The sequence below is a fragment of the Sorex araneus genome, chromosome X, assembly GCF_027595985.1.
Source record: "Sorex araneus isolate mSorAra2 chromosome X, mSorAra2.pri, whole genome shotgun sequence".
NCBI lineage: Eukaryota > Metazoa > Chordata > Mammalia > Eulipotyphla > Soricidae > Sorex > Sorex araneus.
Genome location: NC_073313.1, coordinates 324,230,237 through 324,236,330, shown reverse-complemented (window position 1 = coordinate 324,236,330; position 6,094 = coordinate 324,230,237). Strand labels below are relative to the sequence as shown.

The 6,094-nt window shown below is 43.0% G+C and overlaps 1 protein-coding gene across 1 annotated transcript in view; it reads left to right on the top strand.

Moving 5' to 3' along the window:
* Window positions 1-156: 156 nt before the first annotated feature.
* Window positions 157-6,094, top strand: part of PUS10 (pseudouridine synthase 10) — a 75,567-nt gene continuing 69,629 nt past the window's right edge. The window contains exon 1 of the mRNA XM_055121037.1: window positions 157-284. The gene's annotated coding sequence lies outside the window, so the exon portion shown is untranslated. The remainder of the gene's footprint in view (window positions 285-6,094) is intronic.

The following is a 6,094-nucleotide window of genomic DNA, read 5'->3' as shown; positions in this document are numbered from 1 at the left end:
CTTTGGAGAGAGTGGTACTTTCGTTCTAAAGTTCTAGTTTCCTCTGGGAACAGAATTGCCAGGCTCCGTGGGTGCGTTGTCTTTAGTCTTCCCCGTTCCCTCCGAGGATCGGAAGGGGTTAAATCCGAGGCTGCGGCGTCGTGGGAGCAGGTGAGGCTGGGAGGTCTGAAGGAGGGGATGCGGACTGGGTGCAGAGCGAGTGTGGAGGGACGGGACCGTGTCATTCCGCTCGGATCCGCCCCGTTAGCAAGGAGGGGGAAGTTTCTCGGACCGGATCGAAGAAGGTAAAGGCTTGCTTGGTCAAAGCAAAAAAAGTGGAGGTTCGAGCGGGGGTGAACTTTCCCGGGGGCGACTGTAGGTTCCTTCCATCGCCGCGTCTTTCCGTCGCGCCCCGAAGTTGTGAGCACCCACTCTGGAAACTCACCCCCACCCCGTTCCATTAGAGGAGCGACGCCCATCTGTAGAGAAATGAGTTTTACAAGATCACGGGAGTGTTGACACAGCCTGGTCATCTTGGTGGTTAAAATAAAGAAAGAAATCACCCTTCCCCTTCCCTCTGATAACGAGTCATATTCCGTAGTCGTTGAGTCGGGGGGGAGGGGGAGAGGGGGGCGGGGAGCCCGCCCCCTGCTCCGGTTTCGTGAATACTGGGCTAGGAAGAGACGCACCCCGGGTAGGGATCCTGACACGTGGGCGCAGGTTCTGTTGCAATGACTTGTTTCACAGTTCCTTCTCTAAAGCAAACATTGGCAAACGAAGGGCAAAACTTTTTTTTTTTCCTTTTACATTTTTATTGCATGCACATGCACACAAGTTTGGATTTCTTTCTCTTCAGACCTCTCCTTTTAGTTTTTTTTTTTTTTTTAACATTTTGCAATGGTTAAATCACTGTGATTTAACTCAGAGATTCGAACTAAAATCCTAGGCTTTAATAAACTTGACACCCCTTCTTTCCCCGTTCTATGGTATCTGTTCCAATATTAAATCTATCATGAAGTCTGTGCTCTCAAAGTTCAAAATGATGTCTTATATTTAAAGCATTTTTTGTCTTTCCAGTATTATCACAGTAGTTTGAGTTTAATATCGCTTTTTTGCCTATTCTGGTGGGGTTCTATATGTTCTGCAAAATTCTCCTCTTATTGTTTAACAATAAACCTGAAAAAATTGGAAATCTGATCAAACTTCTGATTTGCAGGTCACTCTCAAACTGAGTTTGATGTATATTTATAAATCAACATTTTTTGCTTTTTTTTTTGGTGGGGAGGGAATGGGTTGGGGCACACTGGGATGTGCTGAAGAATCATTCCTGGGACCATGAATGGTTCCGGGAATCAAACAGCAGTTGGTCAAGAGCAAGGCAAATCCTTTAGCCCCTGTCCTATTTGTGATCCTCTTATTAGGTTAATCTATTTGAATATGTTTGGCTTCGTCTCTTAATTCTCTGATTTCTACTTAAAAGGCATATTTTCAGCACTAACACATTTTATTTTTGCTCTTTTGAGTTTATGTTCTGGGCTGTATGAAAAATTGCTTCTGACACAAACAATATTTTGATGGCCATGTTTTTCTGTTGTTCATCATCATCATCATCATCATCATCATCATCCTGATCCTGTTGATCGTGGAATTTCTTGAGCGGTCTCAGTAACATCTCCATTCGTCCTAGCCCTGAGATTTTAGAAGCCTCTCTCTACTGGTCCTTCCCAACGATGCCACATTGTAGGCTCTTTCAGGGTCAGGGGAGTGAGACCCAGCTTGTAACTGGTTTTGGCATATGAATACACCATGGGGACCTTGCGAGGCTCTCACATGTGGGCAGGAAACTCCCAGTAGTTTGCCAGGTTCTCCCAGAGGGAGAAGTAGGCTATAAGATATCGGGCTGCTGCTAAGTGGTCTGTTGTTATATTTCTGTTGTTACATTATTTTAATAAGTTGATTTGCTTATGTAGTACTTTATGTACAAGCTGTTCTTAACCCCTAAAGACAATTCTTGCAAAAGACATCACAATCTATTAACAATTGCTTAACTTTTCCTATTATTTGTTTATTTATTTTTGCTTTTTGGGTAACACTGGAGGTGGACAGGCTCTGCATTCAGGAATTACTCATGGCTGTGCTCTGGGGACCATATGGGATACTGGGAATTGAACCCGGTTTGACTTCATGCAAGGCAAATGCCCAACCCGCTGTGCTATTGCTCCAGCCCCTTCCTCTTGTTTAAAAATAAATCTTGTATTATAACTTTGAATATTGGACTTGTTTTTGGGGGGGGTCATAGGTCATGCCCAGTTGTGCTCAGAGCTGACTCTATGCTCTGTGTGCAGGGGTCATTCCCAGTGGCCCTTGGGGACTATATGTGGTGGTGGAGATCAAATGTGGATCGGCTTCATGCAAAACAAGCACGTTGGACCCATTATACTATCTCAGCAGCTTCTTTAATTTTTTTAATTGAAGTAACATTGCTTATAACACTGGTTTTATGTGTATAGCATTAGACACTTGTAAATGCTACGTTATGATTTCCATCAAAAGTCATTTCATTCACCACCATACATAGACCCTTTTTACCAGTTAATTGACTCTCTTTACACTCTCCAATCCCCGTTGCTAAATTTGTTTTCATTTTGTTTGACAAGCAAAAATCCTAACATGGCATGGATTACATTTCTCAGGGCTTACTTTCATAGATCATAAATCTCATATGCAACTGGTTTCTGCTGGCTTATGGATACTACATCAGGGCTGTATATCAAGGTGAAGCAACCAAATTCAAAACATTTTTTTTCCTTCTAAGATTATCTTGCTTGAGAAGTTGCTAGATTGTTGCTAGAGGAAATGATCTTTAGAAGTTTGTAATTCTGTTAAATTACTAAATTAGCACACATGAGGTTTTCTTCTATTCTCTTTTTCAAGTCCTCTTTGTAATACTCAAAACAGGTGATTTCCTCATTCCTAACAGGTTTGGAAACTTTTCAGAGCCAAGAAATTGCAGTCTTTCATTTATTGACTTCGCATGAATTGAAGAAATAAACTTTTTGAGTCTTTAAGCCAAAAGGAAAGCGAACAAAGCATTTTAATAAAAAATATTTAAGTCAGTAAGAAAATCTTTGATGCGAAGTGTCTCTTTCAGCACATATTAATTTATTTATAGGAGGCTTTTGTTTTTTAAGTTTTTGGGCCACACTTGGCAGTGCTCAGGATTACTCCTGGCTCTGCCTGCACTTAGGAATCACTCCTGGCAGTGCTCAGGGGACTGTAGGGACTTCCGGGGATCCAACTCAGCCCATTGAGTTATTTAGGCCATTTAGCTATGTCCTGCCCTAAATATGAATTTTGAATGAAATAAAATCCTGGACCTTAGCTAATGGAAAGAGGATGAAAAGATACTGAGACAGAAACAGTACTCATGGATACATTTTTTTGTTGTTTTTGTTTTTGGGTCACACCTTGTGATGCTCAGAGGTTACTCCTGTTCTGCACTCAGGAATTACTCCTGGTGGTGCCCAGAGGACCATATGGGATGCCGGGGATCAAACCCAGGCCGGCCATGTGGAAGGCAAGCACTCTACTGTACTATTGCTCCAGCCCTATCATGGATATACTTTTAATGTTGATTATCAGCCCATCATAGAATCTCTTAATCCCTTCTGAGTATCAAACTAGCTGATTAAGTTGGAAATGGAATGGGATTGATACCACTGGAAAACAATAATGACCATAGAAAGCTTCATTATTGAAGACTTACTACACACTTTGTGATTTTTGTCCCTTTACCTCCCCTTATTTTAGTGGTTGTGTTGCATGTGTTTGATTGTGATCATCACCGGGGGTGGGGGAGGGACATGCACACTTTAGTTGTCCTCAAACTGTGTGAAGTTTGTGTGTGTGGCAGTTATACTCGGTCATGATCGGGGCTACTTCCAGCTTCAGTGCTCAGGGTCTTCTGGCAGTGCTCTGGGGAGTTACGCAGTACCAGAGAACAAACCTTGGCCCTGTTGTGCACAGCATGTACTTCTGTGTTGAGTTGTCACACTCTGACCCTTCTGTAATTTTTTTAATAACCTTGAGATACATAGTTACAAAATTGTTTATGATTGAGTTTCAGTCACACAATGTTCCAATATTTGTCCCTCCACTTATGTAGTTTCCACCACCAATGTCTATTTCCCACCCCACACCCCCCAGCCTACCTCTGTGTGGAATACTTTTCTGCTCTCCTCTCCCCATCATTCTTTTTGGGCATTATGGTTTGCAATGAAGGTACTGAAAGGTCAACCAGGTGACTATGTAGGTACTGGAAGGTTATTATGTATATCACTCTGCTTTCAGGGTGATCATTTCCAACTATCACTGTCATAGTGGTCCCTTCTCTGTCCTAACTGCCCTTCCCCCCACTTGTGGCAAGTTTCCAAGTCCTTCTGCCCTCATTTCGATTAGTCATATCCATTTCTATTGGATATGTATTAGCCTTGGGGCTGGAGCGATAGCAAAGTGGGTAGGGTGTTTGCCTTGGCCGACCCAGGTTTGATTCCTCCGTCCCTCTTGGAGAGCCCAGCAAGCTACTGAGAGTATCCTGCCCGCATAGCTACCTGTGGCGTATTCGATATGCCAAAACCAGAAACAATAAAACTCACAATAGAGATGTTACTGGTGCCTGCTCCAGCAAATTGATGAACAACAGGACAACAGTGCTACAGTGCAGTGCTATGTATTAGCCTCATACTATTTTTTTAATATCCTGCCAATGAGTGCAATCATTCTATGTCTATCCCTCTCCCCCCTTTTTTTTTCACTTTGGATCACATCTGGCGATTCATAGGGGTTACTCATGGCTTTGCACTCAGGAATTACTCCTGACGGTGCTCAGGGGACCACATGAGATGCTGGGAATTGAACCCGCGTTCAAGGAAAATGCCCTGCCTACTGTACTACTGCTCCAGTCCCTACTCTCTCCCTTTCACTTATTTCACTCAGCACGATGCTCTTCAGGTCTATCCATATATAAGTAAATTTCATAACTTCATTATTTCTAACAACTGTATATTATTCCACTGTGTAGATGTACCATAATTTCCCATTTGTTGTCAGGCATTTGCGTTTTTTCCAGATTCTAGCTATTGTGAGTAGTGCTGCAATTAACATAGGAATGCAGATGGCTTTTCTAAATTGTGTTTTTGATCCCCTAGGGTGTATTCTCAGGACTGGTATCAGCTGGGTTGTATGGAAGCTCAATTTTTAGTTTTTTAAGGCATGTCTATATTGTTTTCCAAAATCCTCTAGTGTTTTTTAGTACAGCTTAGAGCTCATATTTCACTAGGCAACCCGGAATCAATGTTTCCGAATCCTGGTGTCTAAATGTTCTCACTGGTGTGTCCATACAAGCCTGGTTTTCTTTTTTCCCCGTCATCTCACCTATTCAGCCAGAGTCAATCCTGGCAGCTGAACTGATTATTGGTATGTTTTCTTTTTTGAAGGGGTATGAGTTGAGCTATATGATCTGTGCTCAGTTCTTTTGGCTCTGTGCTCAGGGCTCACTCCTGGAGGGCTCAGGGACCATGTACACGTGCCAGGCACTGAACTGGGATGGGCCACATTGAGGCAAGCACCTTAATCTCAGTTCTATCTCTCCAGTTCCTGAACTGATTTGTTTTTGTTTTTGGGTCACAGCCTGTGGTGCTCAGGGGTTACTTCTTGTTGTGCACTCAGGAAGCACTCTCAGCAGGGCTCAGGGGAGCCCAGGGGATGCCCAGGATGGAATAGTTTGGCTATGTGCAAAGCAAGCACCCTGCCCTGTGTGCTAGCTCTCTAGTTCCCTAGCCCCTGAGCTGATTTTTAAGATTAAAAAGAGTTTTTATAAAACTGTGGAAGCCAGAGATAGTTTGGAGGACTAGTACGTGGTTTGATGTGGGTGGCGTGGCCGGGTTAGATCTGCAGTACTATGTGGTCCTGCAAGTACTACCAGGAACATTTGAGCATTGAACAGAGCACTGCTGGCTGAGGCCCCATGCAAAACCAAACAAACTACATACCTATCTTCTCATTATTTTGTGTCAAAGATCCACTTCTCTGTTTAAGTAGTGACTAATAATAATAA